Genomic DNA, 23,612 nt, shown 5'->3' on the forward strand with positions numbered 1-23,612 from the left:
AATAGGCTCAATAACAACTTTATTTTAAAGCCCTATCGAAGGCATGCCAAATGTAATGAATACTGGTTGAAGTGTTCTCCACAGAACATTTTGCCAGCTGGGTGGTATTGTGAAGTAGCTGGGTGGCATTATGAAGTAGCTGGGTGGCATTAAGAAGCGAGTTGGCATTATGAAGTAGCCGGTTGCAATTATGAAGTAGCTGGGTGGCATTATGAAGTAGCTGGGTGGCATTATGAAGTAGCCGGGTGGCATTATGAAGTTGCTGGTTGGCATTATGAAGTAGCCGGTTGGCATTATGAAGTAGCCGGGTGGCATTATGAAGTAGCTGGACGGCAATAAGAAGTATCCGGGTGGCATTATGAAGCAGCCAGTTGGCATTATGCAGTAGCTGGGGGCATTATGAAGTAGCCAGTTGGCATTATGAAGTAGCTGGGTGGCATTAAGAAGCGAGTTGGCATTATGAAGTAGCCGGTTGCAATTATGAAGTAGCCGGGTGGCATTATGAAGTAGCTGGGTGGTATTATGAAGTAGCCGGGTGGCATTATGAAGTAGCTGGGTGGTATTATGAAGTAGCCGGGTGGCATTATGAAGTAGCTGGGTGGTATTATGAAGTAGCTGGGTGGTATTATGAAGTAGCTGGTTGGCATTGTGAAGTAGCTGGTTGGCATTATGAAGTAGCCGGGTGGCATTATGAAGTAGCTGGGCGGCAATATGAAGTATCCGGGTGGCATTATGAAGTAGCCAGTTGGCATTATGAAGTAGCTGGGGGGCATTATGAAGTAGCCAGTTGGCATTATGAAGTAGCCAGTTGGCATTAAGAAGTAGCTGATTGGCATTATGACGTATCTGGGTGGCATTATGAAGTAGCCAGTTGGCATTATGAAGTAGCTGGTTGGCATTATGACGTGTCCGGGTGTCATTATGAAGTAGCCAGTTGGCATTATGAAGTAGCTGGGTGGCATTATGAAGTTTCTGGGTGGCATTATGAAGTATCTGGGTGGGATTATGAAGTAGCCAGTTGGCATTATGAAGTAGCTGGTTGGCATTATGAAGTAGACGGGTGGCATTATGAAGTAGACAGGTGGCATTATGAAGTAGCCGGGTGGCATTATTTAGTAGCTGGGTGGCATTATGAAGTATCTGGGTGGCATTTAGAAGTCGCTGGGTGGCATTATGAAGTAGCCGGGTGGCATTATGAAGTATATGGGTAGCATTATGAAGTAGCCGGGTGGCATTATGAAGTAGCCGGGTGGCATTTAGAAGTCACCGGGTGGCATTATGAAGTAGCCGGGTGGCATTATGAAGTATATGGGTAGCATTTTTGAAGTAGCCGGGTGGCATTATGAAGTATATGGGTAGCATTATGAAGTAGCCTGGTGACATTATGAAGTAGCTGGGTGATATTATGAAGTAGCTGGGTGGCATTATGAAGTATCCGGGTGGCATTTAGAAGTCGCCGGGTGGCATTATAAAGTATATGGGTAACATTATGAAGTAGCCGGGTGGCATTATGAAGTAGCCAGGTGGGGGCAGTGTAATATTTTCTAATATTATTTTCTACAATGCAAATGTATTTAACATAAATGTATTTACAGGGACACTAAACCCAATTTCTCCAACATAGGTGTGTCCGGTCCACGGCGTCATCCTTACTTGTGGGATATTCTCTTCCCCAACAGGAAATGGCAAAGAGCCCAGCAAAGCTGGTCACATGATCCCTCCTAGGCTCCGCCTACCCCAGTCATTCTCTTTGCCGTTGTACAGGCAACATCTCCACGGAGATGGCTTAGAGTTTTTTAGTGTTTAACTGTAGTTTTTATTATTCAATCAAGAGTTTGTTATTTTAAAATAGTGCTGGTATGTACTATTTACTCAGAAACAGAAAAGAGATGAAGATTTCTGTTTGTATGAGGAAAATGATTTTAGCAACCGTTACTAAAATCCATGGCTGTTCCACACAGGACTGTTGAGAGGAATTAACTTCAGTTGGGGGAACAGTGAGCAGTCTCTTGCTGCTTGAGGTATGACACATTCTAACAAGACGATGTAATGCTGGAAGCTGTCATTTTCCCTATGGGATCCGGTAAGCCATGTTTATTAAGATTGTAAATAAGGGCTTCACAAGGGCTTATTAAGACTGTAGACTTTTTCTGGGCTAAATCGATTCATTATTAACACATATTTAGCCTTGAGGAATCATTTAATCTGGATATTTTGATAAGTTTATATCGGCAGGCACTTTTTTAGACACCTTTCTCTTTAGGGGCTTTCCCAAATCATAGGCAGAGCCTCATTTTCGCGCCGGTGTTGCGCACTTGTTTTTGAGAGGCATGACATGCAGTCGCATGTGTGAGGAGCTCTGATACATAGAAAAGACTTTCTGAAGGCGTCATTTGGTATCGTATTCCCCTTTGGGCTTGGTTGGGTCTCAGCAAAGCAGACACCAGGGACTGTAAAGGGGTTAAAGTTAAAAACGGCTCCGGTTCCGTTATTTTAAGGGTTAAAGCTTCCAAATTTGGGGTGCAATACTTTTAAGGCTTTAAGACACTGTGGTGAAATTTTGGTGAATTTTGAACAATTCCTTCATATTTTTTCGCAATTGCAGTAATAAAGTGTGTTCAGTTTAAAATTTAAAGTGACAGTAACGGTTTTATTTTAAAACGTTTTTTGTACTTTGTTATCAAGTTTATGCCTGTTTAACATGTCTGAACTACCAGATAGACTGTGTTCTGAATGTGGGGAAGCCAGAGTTCCTTCTCATTTAAATAAATGTGATTTATGTGACAATGACAATGATGCCCAAGATGATTCCTCAAGTGAGGGGAGTAAGCATGGTACTGCATCATTCCCTCCTTCGTCTACACGAGTCTTGCCCACTCAGGAGGCCCCTAGTACATCTAGCGCGCCAATACTCCTTACTATGCAACAATTAACGGCTGTAATGGATAATTCTGTCAAAAACATTTTAGCCAAAATGCACACTTATCAGCGTAAGCGCGACTGCTCTGTTTTAGATACTGAAGAGCATGACGACGCTGATAATAATGGTTCTGAAGGGCCCCTAAACCAGTCTGATGGGGCCAGGGAGGTTTTGTCTGAGGGAGAAATTACTGATTCAGGGAACATTTCTCAACAAGCTGAACCTGATGTGATTACGTTTAAATTTAAGTTGGAACATCTCCGCATTCTGCTTAAGGAGGTATTATCCACTCTGGATGATTGTGACAAGTTGGTCATCCCAGAGAAACTATGTAAAATGGACAAGTTCCTAGAGGTCCCGGGGCTCCCAGAAGCTTTTCCTATACCCAAGCGGGTGGCGGACATTGTAAATAAAGAATGGGAAAGGCCCGGTATTCCTTTCGTCCCTCCCCCCATATTTAAAAAATTGTTTCCTATGGTCGACCCCAGAAAGGACTTATGGCAGACAGTCCCCAAGGTCGAGGGAGCGGTTTCCACTTTAAACAAACGCACCACTATACCCATAGAAGATAGTTGTGCTTTCAAAGATCCTATGGATAAAAAATTAGAAGGTTTACTTAAAAAGATGTTTGTTCAGCAGGGTTACCTTCTACAACCAATTTCATGCATTGTCCCTGTCGCTACAGCCGCGTGTTTCTGGTTCGATGAGCTGGTAAAGGCGGTCGATAGTGATTCTCCTCCTTATGAGGAGATTATGGACAGAATCAATGCTCTCAAATTGGCTAATTCTTTCACCCTAGACGCCACTTTGCAATTGGCTAGGTTAGCGGCTAAGAATTCTGGGTTTGCTATTGTGGCGCGCAGAGCGCTTTGGTTGAAATCTTGGTCAGCTGATGCGTCTTCCAAGAACAAGCTACTTAACATTCCTTTCAAGGGGAAAACGCTGTTTGGCCCTGACTTGAAAGAGATTATCTCTGATATCACTGGGGGTAAGGGCCATGCCCTTCCTCAGGATCGGCCTTTCAAGGCCAAAAATAAACCTAATTTTCGTCCCTTTCGTAGAAACGGACCAGCCCAAAGTGCTACGTCCTCTAAGCAAGAGGGTAATACTTCTCAAGCCAAGCCAGCTTGGAGACCAATGCAAGGCTGGAACAAGGGAAAGCAGGCCAAGAAACCTGCCACTGCTACCAAGACAGCATGAAATGTTGGCCCCCGATCCGGGACCGGATCTGGTGGGGGGCAGACTCTCTCTCTTCGCTCGGGCTTGGGCAAGAGATGTTCTGGATCCTTGGGCGCTAGAAATAGTCTCCCAAGGTTATCTTCTGGAATTCAAGGGGCTTCCCCCAAGGGGGAGGTTCCACAGGTCTCAGTTGTCTTCAGACCACATAAAAAGACAGGCATTCTTACGTTGTGTAGAAGACCTGTTAAAAATGGGAGTGATTCATCCTGTTCCATTAGGAGAACAAGGGATGGGGTTCTACTCCAATCTGTTCATAGTTCCCAAAAAAGAGGGAACGTTCAGACCAATCTTAGATCTCAAGATCTTAAACAAGTTTCTCAAGGTTCCATCGTTCAAAATGGAAACCATTCGAACAATTCTTCCTTCCATCCAGGAAGGTCAATTCATGACCACGGTGGATTTAAAGGATGCGTATCTACATATTCCTATCCACAAGGAACATCATCGGTTCCTAAGGTTCGCATTCCTGGACAAGCATTACCAGTTTGTGGCGCTTCCTTTCGGATTAGCCACTGCTCCAAGGATTTTCACAAAGGTACTAGGGTCCCTTCTAGCTGTGCTAAGACCAAGGGGCATTACTGTAGTACCTTACTTGGACGACATTCTGATTCAAGCGTCGTCTCTTCCTCAAGCAAAGGCTCACACGGACATTGTCCTGGCCTTTCTCAGATCTCACGGATGGAAAGTGAACGTGGAAAAGAGTTCTCTATCTCCGTCAACAAGGGTTCCCTTCTTGGGGACAATAATAGACTCCTTAGAAATGAGGATTTTTCTGACAGAGGCCAGAAAAACAAAACTTCTAGACTCTTGTCGGATACTTCATTCCGTTCCTCTTCCTTCCATAGCGCAGTGCATGGAAGTGATAGGTTTGATGGTAGCGGCAATGGACATAGTTCCTTTTGCGCGCATTCATCTAAGACCATTACAACTGTGCATGCTCAGTCAGTGGAATGGGAACTATACAAACTTGTCTCCGAGGATACAAGTAAATCAGAGGACCAGAGACTCACTCCGTTGGTGGCTGTCCCTGGACAACCTGTCACAAGGGATGACCTTCCGCAGACCAGAGTGGGTCATTGTCACGACCGACGCCAGTCTGATGGGCTGGGGCGCGGTCTGGGGATCCCTGAAAGCTCAGGGTCTTTGGTCTCGGGAAGAATCTCTTCTACCGATAAATATTCTGGAACTGAGAGCGATATTCAATGCTCTCAAGGCTTGGCCTCAGCTAGCGAGGGCCAAGTTCATACGGTTTCAATCAGACAACATGACAACTGTTGCGTACATCAACCATCAGGGGGGAACAAGGAGTTCCCTGGCGATGGAAGAAGTGACCAAAATCATTCTATGGGCGGAGTCTCACTCCTGCCACCTGTCTGCTATCCACATCCCAGGAGTGGAAAATTGGGAAGCGGATTTTCTGAGTCGTCAGACATTGCATCCGGGGGAGTGGGAACTCCATCCGGAAATCTTTGCCCAAGTCACTCAACTGTGGGGCATTCCAGACATGGATCTGATGGCCTCTCGTCAGAACTTCAAAGTTCCTTGCTACGGGTCCAGATCCAGGGATCCCAAGGCGGCTCTAGTGGATGCACTAGTAGCACCTTGGACCTTCAAAATAGCTTATGTATTCCCGCCGTTTCCTCTCATCCCCAGGCTGGTAGCCAGGATCAATCAGGAAAGGGCGTCGGTGATCTTGATAGCTCCTGCGTGGCCACGCAGGACTTGGTATGCAGATCTGGTGAATATGTCATCGGCTCCACCATGGAAGCTACCTTTGAGACGAGACCTTCTTGTTCAAGGTCCGTTCGAACATCCGAATCTGGTCTCACTCCAGCTGACTGCTTGGAGATTGAACGCTTGATCTTATCGAAGCGAGGGTTCTCAGATTCTGTTATCGATACTCTTGTTCAGGCCAGAAAGCCTGTAACTAGAAAGATTTACCACAAAATTTGGAAAAAATATATCTGTTGGTGTGAATCTAAAGGATTCCCTTGGGACAAGGTTAAGATTCCTAAGATTCTATCCTTCCTTCAAGAAGGATTGGAAAAAGGATTATCTGCAAGTTCCCTGAAGGGACAGATTTCTGCCTTGTCTGTGTTACTTCACAAAAAGCTGGCAGCTGTGCCAGATGTTCAAGCCTTTGTTCAGGCTCTGGTTAGAATCAAGCCTGTTTACAAACCTTTGACTCCTCCTTGGAGTCTCAACTTAGTTCTTTCAGTTCTTCAGGGGGTTCCGTTTGAACCCTTACATTCCGTTGATATTAAGTTATTATCTTGGAAAGTTTTGTTTTTGGTTGCAATTTCTTCTGCTAGAAGAGTTTCAGAATTATCTGCTCTGCAGTGTTCTCCTCCTTATCTGGTGTTCCATGCAGATAAGGTGGTTTTACGTACTAAACCTGGTTTTCTTCCAAAAGTTGTTTCTAACAAAAACATTAACCAGGAGATTCTCGTACCTTCTCTGTGTCCGAAACCAGTTTCGAAGAAGGAACGTTTGTTGCACAATTTGGATGTTGTTCGCGCTCTAAAATTCTATTTAGATGCTACAAAGGATTTTAGACAAACATCTTCCTTGTTTGTTGTTTATTCCGGTAAAAGGAGAGGTCAAAAAGCAACTTCTACCTCTCTCTCTTTTTGGATTAAAAGCATCATCAGATTGGCTTACGAGACTGCCGGACGGCAGCCTCCCGAAAGAATCACAGCTCATTCCACTAGGGCTGTGGCTTCCACATGGGCCTTCAAGAACGAGGCTTCTGTTGATCAGATATGTAGGGCAGCGACTTGGTCTTCACTGCACACTTTTACCAAATTTTACAAGTTTGATACTTTTGCTTCTTCTGAGGCTATTTTTGGGAGAAAGGTTTTGCAAGCCGTGGTGCCTTCCATCTAGGTGACCTGATTTGCTCCCTCCCATCATCCGTGTCCTAAAGCTTTGGTATTGGTTCCCACAAGTAAGGATGACGCCGTGGACCGGACACACCTATGTTGGAGAAAACAGAATTTATGTTTACCTGATAAATTACTTTCTCCAACGGTGTGTCCGGTCCACGGCCCGCCCTGGTTTTTTAATCAGGTCTGATAATTTATTTTCTTTAACTACAGTCACCACGGTATCATATGGTTTCTCCTATGCAAATATTCCTCCTTAACGTCGGTCGAATGACTGGGGTAGGCGGAGCCTAGGAGGGATCATGTGACCAGCTTTGCTGGGCTCTTTGCCATTTCCTGTTGGGGAAGAGAATATCCCACAAGTAAGGATGACGCCGTGGACCGGACACACCGTTGGAGAAAGTAATTTATCAGGTAAACATAAATTCTGTTTTTTTTCTTTTGTGATTCAGATAGAGCAGCAATTTTAAGCAAATTTCTAATTTACTTCTATTATCAAATTTTCTTCATTCTCTTGGTATCATTATTTGAAATGCAAGAATGTAAGTTTAGATGCCGGCCCATTTTTGGTGAACAACCTGGGTTGTTCTTGCTGATTGGTAGATAAATTCACCCACCAATAAACAAGTGCTGTCCAGAGTTCTGAAGCAAAAAAAATCTTAGATGCCTTCTTTTTAAATAAAGATAGCAAGAGAACGAAGAAAAAATTATAATAGGAGTAAATTAGAAAGTTGCTTACAATTGCATGCTCTATCTGAATCACAAAAGAACAAATTTGGGTTCAGTGTCCCTTTAATGATCATTTGTACAAAAAAAAAAATTCAGATTTTTTAATATTAACTTATTTTAGCTTAATATTAGCTAAAACATTAGCTGGGTGGTCAGTAAAATCAGCCAGTTGGTGCACCGGTTTATAAAGAACACTGATATGTAGATATATATATATATATATATATCTTTTTTAACAATTTTCAATTTTGCTTCTATTATCAAATTTGCTTTGTTCTCTTGGTATCTCTTCTTGAAGAATAGGCACAGAGGCAGCAATGCACTACTAGGAGCTACCTTAACACATTGGCTGAGCCAATGACAAGAGGCATATTTGTGTAGCCACCAATCATCAGCTAGCTCCTAGTAGTGCTTTGCTGCTGCTTAGCCTCCCTATTTTTTAACAAAGGATACCATGAGAACAAAGCAAGTTTGGAAAGTTGTTTAAAATTGTATGTTCTGTCTGAATCAAAAAGGTTATTTTCACTTTACTGTCCCTTTAAAGTTCTAGCACTACTCCTACAGTACTAGAATTTATTTAGCCTCTAACACTTTCCCACCTTTTGTTATCACTATTTGTATAGAATAACATATTAGCCAAGTCTTTTTTTTTTTAAACAAATTAACATCCTTACTGCAATTATTTTTCAATAGCCAAACTCCACCCTTCATTTGCCTTATTTGGAGGAGCCAATCCGGACTGTAGTTAGCAGACAACAAGGCTTATCACTTTCATACATTTAGTAACTGTTTTGCAGTTGCTATCTTATAAAGACTGTTATGGACGTATATGTAGCAGAGTTAGCCTTGAGACGTCAGCAGGGTTCATTTGAAGATCTGAGAGAGCTAAATTACATGAAAAGAGGGCAAAATAAATTATGAAAATATATTGCAAAGTTGTTTAATTATGCATAACTGAACATTTTACATACAGTGGGGCAAAAAAGTATTTAGTCAGCCACCAATTGTGCAAGTTCTCCCACTTAAGAAGATGAGAGAGGCCTATAATTTTCATCATAGGTATACCTCAACTATGAGAGACAAAATGTGGAAACAAATCCAGACAATCACATTGTCTGATTTGGAAAGAATTTATTTGCATATTATGGTGGAAAATAAGTATTTGGTCACCTACAAACAAGCACGATTTCTGGCTCTCACAGACCTGTATCTTCTTCTTTAAGAGGCTCCGCTGTCCTCCACTCATTACCTGTATTAATGGCACCTGTTTGAACTTGTTATCAGAATAAAAGACACCTGTCCACAAACTCAAACAGTCACACTCCAAACTCCACTATGGTGAAGACCAAAGAGCTGTTGAAGGACACCAGAAACAAAATTGTAGACCTGCACCAGGCTGGGAAGACTAAATCTGCAATAGGCAAGCAACTTGGTGTGAAGAAATCAACTGTGGGAGCAATAATTAGAAAATGGAAGACATACAAGACCACTGATAATCTCCCTCGATCTGGGGCTCCACGCAAGATCTCACCCCGTGGGGTCAAATTGATCACAAGAACGGTGAGCAAACATCCCAGAACCACACGGGGGGACCTAGTGAATGACCTGCAGAGAGCTGGGACCAACGTAACAAAGGCTACCATCAGTAACACACTACGCCACCAGGGACTCAGATCCTGCAGTGCCAGACGTGTCCCCCTGCTTAAGCCAGTACATATCCAGGCCCGTCTGAATTATGCTAGAGAGCATTTGGATGATCCAGAAGTGGATTGGGAGAATGTCATATGGTCAGATGAAACCAAAGTAAAACTGTTTGGTAGAAACACAACTCGTCGTGTTTGGAGGAGAGAGAATGCTGAGTTGCAACCAAAGAACACCATACCTACTGTGAAGCATGGGGGTGGCAACATCATGCTTTGGGGCTGTTTCTCTGCAAAGGGAACAGGACAACTGATCTGTGTACATGAAAGAATGAATGGGGCCATGTATCGTGAGATTTTGAGTGCAAACCTCCTTCCATCAGCAAGGGCATTGAAGATGAAATGTGACTGGGTCTTTCAGCATGACAATGATCCCAAACACACCGCCCGGGCAACGAAGGAGTGGCTTTGTAAGAAGCATTTCAAGGTCCTGGAGTGGCCTAGTCAGTCTCCAGATCTCAACCCCATAGAAAACTTTTGGAGGGAGTTGAAAGTCTGTGTTGCCCAGCGACAGCCCCAAAACATCACTGCTCTAGAGGAGATCTGCATACAGGAATGGGCCAGAATACCAGCAACAGTGTGTGACAACCTTGTGAAGACTTACAGAAAACGTTTGACCTCTGTCATTGCCAACAAAGGATATATAACAAAGTATTGAGATGAACTATTGATATTGACCAAATACTTATTTTCCACCATAATATGCAAATAAATTCTTTCCAAATCAGACAATGTGATTGTCTGGATTTGTTTCCACATTTTGTCTCTCATAGTTGAGGTATACCTATGATGAAAATTACAGGCCTCTCTCATCTTCTTAAGTGGGAGAACTTGCACAATTGGTGGCTGACTAAATACTTTTTTGCCCCACTGTAAGCATTTCAAGGTGTTTACTTTCCCTTTAAACCTTATCGCATTATAAATATGTTTACTGTCCTTTTAAAACTTACCTCAATATAAATATGTGGTACTATAGGAAGTGCTCTATAATTAGCCAAGAGTTGACCTGGTCATTGCTCTGAATATACCAGGGTATATGAATAGGGAGCAAAATGTAATTATATTGGTTTTATTAGACTGGCGTATTCGGCAGTTTTGTTCAATGCCTCTTTCGGAAGTAGGCAGACTTTCGTGATGTTAAGATATTTTCGGAAGATCTATGAGTGCGTCTAATGATGGTCTGCCATTCTTTTATGTTCATATGGCTTTTGTGTTCCATTTATTAGTGTATGTGGGTAAGGTACAAGTGTGTGATTCTATCAAAAAACGTCTGGCTAAAGACAGTGTGCCCCTTTTCATGCGTCCTTCCAGACACATTTTTTCAAATGTGGTTGGGTATCGCAGGAAATCGAGTCTGAAAGGAGATGTCTGCAATAAATGATGTACCTGTGCATATTTTATCTAGGAGCTAAAAATTTCTCCCATCTCCTATATCAACATTTGTTGTGTTTTAAGTTTGCTATTCTCTATTAGATTTATTATAGGGATTGAATCTCCACAAAGTTGAAGAGAGCACGTTTTAGAGATGGCAGCTCCTAAAAATTCGCTATTTAGAAAAATAGGTGACTAAGGACAGAAGGGAGAAGATATTCCTGTTGTGTTTCCAATTAATTTGTCCCATGAGATTAATACCTCTTTAACCCAACATAATGCTCCCACATGTGGGTTATTCAAAATACAAGAATCCTTAACTACCCACGCTTTTGATTGTGTACCTGTGTGCCATTCTATAACTCTCTGTAGTGTAATGGCTTTATAATATGAAAGAATATTGGGTGATGCCAGACCTCCCTCATCTAATGATTTATACAAAGTTTTGCTCTGAATTCTAGGTTTAACTGATCCCCATATGTATGTGTTAATACACGCTTGTGATTTGTGAATATATTTGGGTGAAAGTAAGATGGGAATTGCTTGGAAGAGGAACATAATTTTGGGCATGATTGTCACTTTGATTGTTTGAATTCTTTCCCACCACGATATGGTTTTGATAGGCCATTCTTTCAGGGTAATTTGAATATCGGTTAGTCATTTCTTGTAATTTAGGTCAAATAATGTACAATGGTTATTGGAAAGTTCTTTTCCTAAATATTTAAAGGAACGATGTTGTAGTTTGTAAGGGCATATTCTACCAAGAGAGAGGAAATCTGAAGGGGAAAGAGAAATATTAAGCATTTCCGTTTTTTGGGCATTTATGGAGAAATACGAGAATCTTCCGAAGGTGTCTACTTCTTTCATGAAGTGAGGGAGGGACAAATTAGGAGAGGCGAGTGACACCAACACATCGTCTGCATACATCATGAGTTTAACTACTTCTTTTCCTAAGTTTATGCCTGAGATCTGGTCATTTAAGCGAGCACGTGAAGCAAGCACTTCCATTGTGAGGATAAAGAGGAGAGGTGATAATGGGCATCCTTGTCGAGTACCATTTTTTATCTCTAGGGAATCAGATAAGAGACCGTTGACTTTTACTCTAGTGGTGGGGGCCAAATATAAGTGTGATATCCTAGCAATAATTTTGGGGCCAAATCCGAATTTTTGAAGAGTTTGTGATAAAAATTTCCAATTTAGTTTGTCAAATGCTTTTTCTGCATCCATGGATATGAGTATGGAGGGTATATTATGTACTTTGATGTTATTTAATAGTTGCAGTGCTCTGATGGTGTTGTCCCTCCGCTTCTCTATGTGGGACAAATCCTACTTGATCTGTATGGACCAAGTATGGGAGTTTTTGATTAATTCTATTTGCTAATATTTTAGAATAGATCTTAAAGTGAAAGTAAATCCTAGCATTTTACAAATGCTAGGATTTACTATTGACACAAATAAAGGGGACTTTCATTCATGAAGTATAAGATACTTCATGTAGAAAGCTGCTTTATTTGATTCAATCGATCGCCGTTTTTTAATTGTACAGCAGCCCACGGCAAAAAAAAAATTGGCTAAGAGGTGACGGCTTGGCACCCATGGGAGCCGGATTTGCTGCACGGCTATTGGCTAAGAGATGAAAACGTCACCTCTTAGCCAAATTTTTTTTTTGCCGTGGGCTGCTGTACAAGGTAGTGGAAGTAGAATTGGCGCTAATATCTACCCTCTGCCAAGTATATAAGGGGTCCCCCTCAAAAAAACCCAAAAGAACAATAGGAAACAAGAAAGAAGTGGATATACTGGTGCTAGAGCTAGGGTAACAATTCCTATAGATAGGGGTACGTAAGAGACGATTACCCAATAAGACTATAAAATCTAAATAGGACTAGCTTAAGCTAGGAAAGGTAATAATAAATAGTAAATACGCTAATGATTGAAAAACCAATTGGGAGATATAATTTGTAAAAAGTATAAATGTATTAATCACACAGTGGAAAAAATAAAACAAGTATAAAACAGGTCGAAGCCTAGACTTAGTAATAAGCAATATTCAAAACCTAAGTTTAATAGTAAGTAAGTTATATGGTATATATAATGACAATCGGAGGTAATTAATTCTGCCCTTTAGACTAGCTCATAGAAAGCAGATTAAAAGGGGAGTGATTAACCACAATGAAAGATTATATAAATATACAGTGTCCTAACATAAAACTGTAGCAACTTAACACATCTAGTGCATAAACAAATATATTAAAAGTAGTAAACATAAAACTGGACGTCCAGCGTATTAAAGGGCCATAATACCCAAATGTTTAAACACTTGAAAGTGATGCACCATAGCTGTAAAAAGCTGATTAGAAAATATCACCTGAACATCTCTATGTAAAAAAGAAAGATATTTTACCTCAAAAGTTCCTCATTAGCCACCTCCCATTGTAAAGGATTTCTAAGCAGCATTTTAGTGTGTTTGTCCTGGGACATCTGAAGGGACTAGCATCGTGCACTCTCATATTATTTCACCAATCAGGTAAAGGAAGCTTACTATGAAATCTCATGAGAGTCAAGTCAAATCTCATGAGATCACAGTAAGAGTTCATGACCTCAGCACTGCTGATGCTGATTGGCTGCTGTTCATTTCTTCATTTTTTTTAATTTTTTTACCTGCAGCTGGGAGCAGCTGAGTATAACTTTTTACACAGAACTTACTCTGCTGAGCTGAGGAAATTGTGAGGTAAAATATCTTCCTTTTTTACATAGAGATGCTCAGGTGATATTTTCCTGTCAGCTTTTTACAGTTATACTGCATCAGTTTCAAGTGATTTAACATATGAGTATTATGTCCCTTTAAAATAGCAGCAGTAAGAACAAAGCTTAAAAAAGCTTAAAAAATAGCAGCAGTGAGATCAAAGTTGATGAAAAAATAGTATACAGACATGAAGGTGCACTGATTATAAAACTACCGTATGCAGGTGATCGTACTAAATAGCATTGGATCAGGCTGCAACATACGAGAGCGGTACCTCTAGGTGAGTGTTTGCAGCAGCGGTCAATTACTCAGCTGGATTTTTAAGTAGTTCAGCTCATCCGATGGCTGTATTTGCAATGCAATAGCCATATGTTTACGAACTTATTATTATACACTACAATACCTATGAACTATACCACAGTATGTATAGAAAATAAGGATGAAGCAATGTGTGATTTCTAAGCATTTCACCTTGTTTATGAATGGACCATGACTAAGAATACCTTTACATAAATAAAAGGCTGGAGAACCACTGAATACCACCTTTATTGAGGAAATCCTATACTCACACATCCCCTTCCAATTAACCAATAAGGGCCATAGGTAGCCCTATATAGGAAGCCCCACGACACCAAGTACTACTTTTAATATATTTGTTTATGCACTAGATGTGTTCAGTTGCTACAGTTTTATGTTAGGGCACTGTATATTTATATAATCTTTCATTGTGGTTAATCACTCCCCTTTTAATCTGCTTTCTATGAGCTAGTCTAAAGGGCAGAATTAATTACCTTCGATTGTTATTATATATACCATATAACTTACTTACTATTAAACTTAGGTTTTGAATAATGCTTATTACTAAGTCTAGGCTTCGACCTGTTTTATACTTGTTTTATTTTTTCCACTGTGTGATTAATAAATTTATACTTTTTACAAATTATATCTCCCAATTGGTTTTTGAATCATTAGCGTATTTACTATTTATTATTACCTACCCTAGTCCTATTTAGATTTTATAGTCTTAGTGGGTAATCTGCTGTACAAGGTAAAAACGGCGATCGATTGAATCAAATAAAGGAGCTTTCTACATGAAGTATCTTATACTTCATGAATGAAAGTCCCCTTTATTTGTTTCAATAGTAAATCCTAGCGTAAAAAGATAGGATTTACTTTCACTTTAAGATCAGAATTTAATAAGGAGATAGATCTATAGTTCCCTGTCAGGGTTGGATTTTTATTGGGTTTAGGTATTACCGAAATGTGGGATTCTAAAAAAGATTTGGGGAAAGATTCCCCACCATCAATTGCATTAAATAGGTTAGTTAAAACTACATGAAACCCCCAAAAATTATTTGATTCAGATAGATAATACAATTTTAAACAACTTTCTAATTTACTTCTATTATCTAATTTGTTTCATTCTCTTGGTATCATTTGTTGAAGGAGCAGCAATGCACTACTGGTTTCTAACTGAACACATGGGTGAGCCAATGGCAATTGGTATATATATGCAGCTACCAATCAGCAAATAGAACCTAGGTTCTTTGCTGCTCCTGAGCTTACCTAGATAAACCTTTCAGCAAAGGATATCAAGAGAAGGAAGCAAATTAAATAATGGATGTAAATTGGAAAGTTGTTTAAAATTGTGTTCTCTATCTGAATCATGAAAGAAAAAATTTGGGTTTCATGTCCATTTAAATGTGGCGCCAATAAAGTTTTATATGTTTTATAGTAGGTGTTGGAGAATCTGTCCGGTCCTGGACTTTTTCCATATGGCAAAGCCTCTATTACTTCTAAAACTTCCCTGACAGTTATGGGTGAATCCATGCCTTGAGCTTTTATTTTCGATAAGCTAAGGAGTTTTGTGGTATTGATATAATTTTCCATGTCATGGCAAATTATGTAGTTGCACATAAAAATGTTTAAAGGCTGTAGCTATTCCCTTGTTATCTAGGACTGAGGATTCGCCATTTGTGATTTTTTGAATGTAGGAGCCTAAGTGCCCTAGCTAATAGAGTGCCCGCTTTATTCCTTCCATTAAAGTAGTTTTTTTAAGGTATAGGGCTTTGGCATATGCATCCGTGTGTAGAAGGTCATTCAGCGCTTTCCTAGCTGTCTGTAGTTTGTTCAAGAGATCTACATTTAGTTGGTCTCTTTTTTGTTTTTTAAGTCCTTTAACTCTGTCAGTAATTTAGTATAATTCTCGTTTTGTTTGCGTTTTATTTGCGATTTCTTCTTTATTAATTCCCCCCTTATCACAGCTTTCTGGGCTTCCCACATTGTCGCCATATTAGTGGATTCTGGTGTATTAAATTGAAAATATTCTGTGATATTGTTTTTTAGACACTCTGTATAACTTCTGGATTATATAACATTGCCTCATCCAGTTTCCAAATATAAGGAGATATAGCGCCTTATTGCCAATTCAGTTCTAATGTTACCATATCATGGTCTGACCAAGTTGTATTTTTGATATCTGCTTGTACCAGTGAAGTTAGACCAGTCTGATTTATAAAAAAATAGTCTAAACGGGAGTGAGCACCTTGTGGGAATATGAAAAATGCGTAGTCTTTCTTATCTGTATGGAGTAATCTCCAAGCATCTATTAATGTAGCTGAACGGAGGAATTGAGAGATGCTTTTCAAAGATTTGAGAGGTACATGGCTTTTTCCTTTAGAGCAGTCTAAAGAGGGTTCCAGAGCAATCTTTAGATCCCCTCGTTCAATTGCAATTCCCTTTTGGATGCTAAGCAGTAGGTCCATAACTTTTCTATTGAAGGGGGCTTGGTGTGTATTAGGACAATATAGGTTAACTAAAGTAATTAGTCTGTAAACAAGTGTACCCATTAGAATTATGTATCTACCCTCCTGGTCCACTACTTTCTGTATTGTTGGAAAGGTGTGGTAGAATTCCTACCGCATTATGCTTAGTGGTTGCTGAACTTAAATAAGCATTAGGGAAATCTCTAAAGGTACATCTTGGTTCAGAGGGTCTGGCAAAATGTGTTTCCTGGATAAAAACAACATTACATTGGTGTCTCCTGAACCAGTTCAAGGCCACTGAATATTTAGTGGGAGAATTCAACCCTTTAACATTTTGGGTTGCTAAAATGAAACTATGTAAAGACATGTTTTTGTTTTGTTAAATTATAATTAATGTGTAAGTATTTGGAAGGGTGTGAGAGTGGGTCTCCAACATACCTGCAGTGAGAGCTACATCCCTTGAAGGAAAATAAAATTTGAGTGAAGTTGGTGTACAACATGACAATTAGAGTAGTTTTGTTTGAGTGACGCCTTGAATTGCTGAAATACATATCAATAACATTAATAACAAAGAAATTAGAAACAATTTGATCCAGAATGCTGCAAAATATTACTTTTTTTATATTTAACAGAATATATTCTACTTTTCAATGATATTTTGCTGGGATCAGTTAAACTAGGAGAACAAGGGGTAAAACATGAAAACATAGGGAAAAGGGAAGCACGCTCCTCGCGTGCCAACTAAGGTCGGTCTGTTAAACTCTATAACATTTAAACAGAAAACAGGCTAGTATTAAAACGTACTTATTCCTCTGCCTATTGTTGGATGTACCTAGAAACTATCGGCTAGATTACGAGTCCCAACGCTGCTTTTTAACGCCCGTTGGTATTACGAGTCTTGCAGGTACAGGTGTACCGCTCACTTTTTGGGCCAGACTCGGAAATACCGCAAATCCACTTACGTCAATTGCGTATACTCTTTTTTCAATGGGACTTGCATAGCGCCGGTATTACGAGTCTGCCAAAAAGTGAGCGGTAGACCCTCTCCTGTCAGGCCTGGTACCGCATTTAAAAGTCAGTAGTTAAGAGTTTTACACTACAAAGCCGTAGCATAAAACTCTTAATAAAAGTGCTAAAAAGTACATTAACACCCATAAACTATCTATTAACCCCTAAACCGAGCCCCCCCCAAATCGCAAACACTTAAAAAAATGTTTTAACCCCTAATCTGCCGAACCGGACATCGCCGCCACTATAATAAATATATTAACCCCTAAAACACTGCACTTCCGCCTCGCAAACACTTGTTAAATTTTATTAACCTCTAATCTGCCGTCCCTAAAATCGCCGACACCTACCTACATTTATTAACCCCTAATCTGCCGCCCCCAACGTCGCCGCCACTATATTAAAGTTATTAACCCCTAAATCTAAGTCTAACCCTAACCCCCCCTAACTTAAATATAATTTAAATAAATATAAATAAAATTCCTATAATTAATTTAATTATTCCTATTTAAAACTAAATACTTACCTATAAAATAAACCCTAAGCTAGCTACAATATAACTAATAATTACATTGTAGCTAGTTTAGGGTTTATTTTTATTTTACAGGCAAGTTTGTATTTATTTTAACTAGGTAGAATAGTTATAAAATAGTTATTAACTATTTAATAACCACCTAGCTAAAATAAATACAAAAGTACCTGTAAAATAAAACCTAACCTAAGTTACAATTACACCTAACACTACACTATAATTAAATTAATTCCCTAAATTAAATACAATTATCTAAAGTACAAACCCCCCCCCCACTAAATTACAGAAAATAATAAACAAATGACAAGATTTTTAAACTAATTACACCTAATCTAATCCCCCTAACAAAATAAAAAAGCCCCCCCAAAATAAAAAAAAGCCCTACCCTACACTAAATTACAAAAAGCCCTTAAAAGGGCTTTTTGCGGTGCATTGCCCCAAAGTAATCAGCTCTTTTACCTGTAAAAAAAATGACAAATCCCCCCCCAACATTAAAACCCACCACCCACACAACCAACCCTACTCTAAAACCCACCCAATACCCCCTTAAAAAAACCTAACACTAACCCCCTGAAGATCACCCTACCGGGAGACGTCTTCATCCAACCGGGCAGAAGTGGTTCTCCAGACGTGCAGAAGTCTTCATCCAGACGGCATCTTCTATCTTCATCCATTCGGCGCGGAGCGGGTCCATCTTCAAGACATCCGAAGTGGAGCATCCTCTTCTTTCCACAGCTACGACTGAATGAAGGTTCCTTTAAATGACGTCATTCAAGATGGCGTCCCTTCAATTCCGATTGGCTGATAGAATTCTATCAGCCAATCGGAATTAAGGTAGAAAAAATCCTATTGGCTGATTCAATCAGCAAATAGGATTGAGCTGGCACTCTATTGGCTGATGGACCCGCTCCGCGCCGAATGGATGAAGTTAGAAGATGCCGTCTGGATGAAGACTTCTGCACGTCTTAGGTGATGGCACGCAATCAGAGCCACTATCTTAATGGAGCTCTAAAGACATGCGGCCATATCCTAAGCTCTCCGGCTCCGCCCCGACAGTGGACTTTTAGTAGCGCTGCAAGAGTTTACACTAGACTTGTGCAGCCAAGAGATTTTTGTTTCAGATGAAATTTTTGTTTAGAATATACCAGCAGCCACCTGTTCCTGAACTGAAAACATGACTTCGGTATTTGTTTAGTTTAAACGAATACTGAATTTTAATCAAACATTTACATTAGTTTTCTTTAAATCTAATGCAAATGTTTCAAAGCTACAGGTGAACTCTTCTACAATACGTATACTAACATGATCTGGAGAGAGCGCTAACTCGATCCTCTTCTTGCCGGAGCCCAGGCCACTCTAATAGGAAGGATCAGGTTAGCGTACTCTCCAGTGTATGTTAGTGTAAGTATTGTACCCTAAAAAGTAATTTAAAGAAAATGAATGAATACTGATGATTGTTTGTTGTTGTTTTCTTTCAACTTTGCTGGTGCATTCGTTCGTATATTAATTTGTAAGGGGAGAGGGACCCTACACTACAGATAAAATGGGATCTTGAAGGAGAAAGTGTGAGGGAGACCGCTACACTACAGAACAAAAAGAAAAGAAAAAAACAAGTAATTTGTTACTACCAGACTGGCTACCAGTAACAAATATGGCAGTGGGCAGTGAAAGGGGGGAGGGTTAGAGAGCTTTTGGGGGAATCTGGGATGTGGAAGGTTGAAGAGGGATTCCTACACTAAACAAATAAATAAAAAGACTGGCCGTACCTAAGATGGTGTTGACCAGTCTAAGTGTGTGTGTGTGTGTGTGGGGGGGGGGTGGATAGAAGAGAGGTGTTTGGGAGGGATCAGATAGGAAGCAGGGAAGGGGAAGTGTCAGGTGGAGGGGTAATCTCTACACTACAGTAAAAATTAACCTTGCAAGCTAACTTATTAACCCCTTCACTGCTGGGAATTTCAGAAGTGTAGTGTGCACCTGCAATCAATGGCCTTGTAATTGCCGAAAAAACACTTGCAAAGCCACGCATGCCTACTGTTTCTGAACAAAGGGGATCCCAGAGAATCTTTTACAATCATTTGTCTTATGACTGTAGTAGTTGTGTGTAAATCATTTTAGTGAGAAACCCAAAGTTTGTGAAAAAGTTAACGATTTTGTCTACATTATTGTATTTGGCGACCAAATAGTTGTATGAACTATACCAAAATGGGCCTAGATTATTACTTTAGGTTGGCTTCTTTAAAATATATATATTTTTCATAGGTAAATAAAAAAACAAAGGGGCCTATTTATTATGGTGCGAGCAGACATGATCCAATATAGCGGATCATGTCCGCTGCACATTGATAAATGCTGACAGCATACGCTGTCGGCATTTATCATTGCACCAGCAGTTCTTGTGAACTGCTGGTGCAATGTTGCCCCCTGCAGATTCGCGGCCGTATTCAATCGGGTTGATTTCTTTCCTCCGCCTCAGAGCAGGTGGACAGGTTATGGATCAGAAGTCTTTAGAAGGCTCGCCGGAAACACAGGCTTGATAAATATGCCCCAAAGGCTCTATTTCTGTTTAAATGGAGTGATAGAAAAAATGCTTACAATTTTCTGGTACTCTCTGGGCAAGTTTTTTTTCCTGAAATGTATGGTAGCGAAGAGGTTAAATAGATAGTAAAGTCAAAATTAAACTTTAGTGGATTAAAGAGTATTAAAGTTGAAAAAACTTTCCAATTTACTTCTTTTATGAATTTTGATTAGTTCTCTTGTTATCCTTTGTTAAAATTGCATGTTCTGTCTGAATCATGAATGTTTAATTTGTGACGTTACTGTTCCATCTAAAGACTTTGTTGCCTTGTAATATCAATGGTCACATCAGCCTGGAGTGCTTGCTGGGAGCAAAGAGTTAATTACAGCAGAGATTGGAAAAACTTGAAACAGCCCCCAGAAGGATACGGTGGGGGTCTCTCCTAATTGCTCACCTGTGCAAAAGAATCTAATTGTTATATGATTGCAATACAGAATATAAAAGAATGCAAATTAAAGGGAAATTAAACCCAAATTGTTTATTTCATGATTCAGATAGAGAATACAATTTTAAATAACATTCGAATTTACTTCTATTATCTAATTTGCTTCATTCTTTAGATATCCCTTACTGAAAAAATAGCAATCCACATGGGTGAGCCAATCACACAAGGTATCCATGTGAAGCTACCAATCAGCAGCTACTGAGCCTATCTAAATATGCTTTTCAACAAAGGATATCAAGAGAAAAAAGCAAATTAGATATTATAAGTAAGTTGGTAAGTTGTTCAAAATTGCATGCTCTTTCTAAATCGCAAAAGAAAAATTTGAAGTTTTGTGTCCCTCTAAGTCTACCTTTAAAGGGACAGTGTACTGTCATTTTTTCCTCCCCTTTAATGTTTTCACAATAATTAATTTTACCTGCTGGAGTGTATGTGTATATAGTGTTATATATATATATATATATATATATATATATATAAATTTATTAAATTAGCACATCTAGGCAAGATTCCCCACTTGCTTTTTCCCAGAAATACTTAATATACAATGTTACCAATGCACAAGAGAATTCTGGGTAAGATATGCAGATTAGATATGCAAATTCTCAGTTTTTTTGCTTCAAAATACTGTTTTAACACAGCGATCCTTTTAACAGGATTATTGCAGCAGTGGTTTGCTGCAATAATCCTGTTAAAAGGATCGCTGTGTTAAAACAGTATTTTGAAGCAAAAAAACTGAGAATTTGCATATCTAATTTGCATATCTTACCCAGAATTCTCTTGTGTATTGGTAACATTGTATATTAAGTATTTCTTGGAAAAAGCAAGCAGGGAATCTTGCCTAGATGTGCTAATTTCCTATGCAAATATTTACATTGATGTATATATATATATATATATATATATATATATATATATATATATATATATAGATACAACAAAGGTTTTTTTTTGGTTAAGCACACCACAAAAAGACTGTTTGCAACTTAGCACACACATTGTGGAAGTGCTACCAAGGTGACCAACAATTATTAAAATTACCAACAAGAATGTGTAGGTACATATTCTACCACTAGAGTCCACATAATTATAGCATATCTAAATATACACTTCAATTTGCTAAATATACTTGCACTGTTCAAATAAGATTGGGAATAGACATCTCACAATAATATCGACATATATTTAAGTTGCAAAGAATATTTTCAGAAAAATATGCTTTTAAATAAAAATGGGATCTTAGTCACACAATATGATCATATTCTGCTAAGCCAGTCACCACTTACAAGATGTCCCAAATAGACTGGTCCTAACGCTAATCAGTATCCACACTGCAGCAAATTATGTCTATGCAGAGTTCCTTAGCTTTATATATATGACACAATTATTAAACTGGAACACACCTGAACTGGGTGGTGTGCATTAACCAAAGAGAGGGTTTGGTCAGCTCCCTAATCAAAAAGATACAACAAAGGGGTTGTATCATAGTGCAGAATTATATAACATTAGCTTACCGGCAGCTTTATACATTAAATTATAGCAAAGAAATTATAAGTAAAAGCTCTCTTTACCAGAACGCCGCTCTTTGTTCTACTGAGCGGGTCTGGTTTTTCCACAGCGCATCCGGCAACACTGTCTAGTCACAGTGTGCCTGGTCGCGTCATTAAAATGAATGTAGCTCGCTCCTGCTACTAGACCAGAGTGGGAGCGAGCTACATGCATTTTAATGGCGCGACCGGGCACACTGTGACTAGACAGTGTTACTGCGATGCGCTGTGGAAAAACCAGATCCGCTCAGTAGAACAAAGAGCAGCGTTCTGGTAAAAGGAGCTTTTACTTATAATTTATTTGCAATAATTTAATGTATAAAGCTGCCGGTAAGCTAATGTTATATAATTCTGCACTATGTGCAGAATTATATAACATTAGTTTGTAAGTTTACTGCCCCTTTAAACTGAATAGGAAAATAGCATGACTTTACCTGCACATGCCAGATGCACACTCCCTTGGAAGTCCTGGGACTAAAGTCTCTTTACAGTGGGGTGAGAATAATTAGGAAACTTTGAGCTAAATATACTTTTTTACATAGAGATGTTCAGGTGATATTTTCTATAAATAAAAGGAGAGAAGCGCTCAACCTGGGAAAGAACAATAGCATAATAGCTTAATCTATGGCTAGTTACCACCCTAGAAGCAGCCTCTTTTTGCTCAACATGTGCCGTTCACAGAGAAGAACTTTCCTGAAGCATATCAGTCTGATCCTGACTTAACAGTACAGTCCAGCCCCGAAATACCAGGCAATCTCTCTGTGAATGAGAGAAACAGCAAAATCTAGTCAGCTTTTTACAGTTATGCTGCATCACTTTCAAGTGCTTTAACATTTGGGTATCATTTCCCTTTAATAATTATACAGATATGATCATAAGTTCTGCTCTCCCTACAAGTTCAGATCATTTTATTGGATTGTGTTTTTAATTAGCAGAAACAGCAATTTCATATATCAAGAGTAATAATCACTTTTACATTAGTAAAAAATAAATAGCCTATTCAAAAACTCACCTAACACACATGTCCACTATACCCATAATGCCCCTGTTCTAAACCTTTAGAAACACGTACACTAATTATTTCTATGGTATTGGAGAACAAAATATCAGTCAATATACAGGCCCTTCAGCCTGTCATGTAACAGCTAAAGCCACA

General features: G+C 39.4%; 1 long non-coding RNA gene across 1 annotated transcript in view; it reads right to left on the reverse strand.

Moving 5' to 3' along the window:
* The window catches only part of LOC128652155 (uncharacterized), a 37,610-nt gene that overhangs the window by 2,700 nt on the left and 11,298 nt on the right, over positions 1-23,612 (reverse strand). The window contains exon 2 of the long non-coding RNA XR_008401284.1: positions 23,093-23,215. This is a non-coding gene — a long non-coding RNA (uncharacterized LOC128652155). The remainder of the gene's footprint in view (positions 1-23,092; positions 23,216-23,612) is intronic.

This window comes from Bombina bombina, chromosome 3 (genome assembly GCF_027579735.1).
Source record: "Bombina bombina isolate aBomBom1 chromosome 3, aBomBom1.pri, whole genome shotgun sequence".
Classification (NCBI taxonomy): domain Eukaryota; kingdom Metazoa; phylum Chordata; class Amphibia; order Anura; family Bombinatoridae; genus Bombina; species Bombina bombina.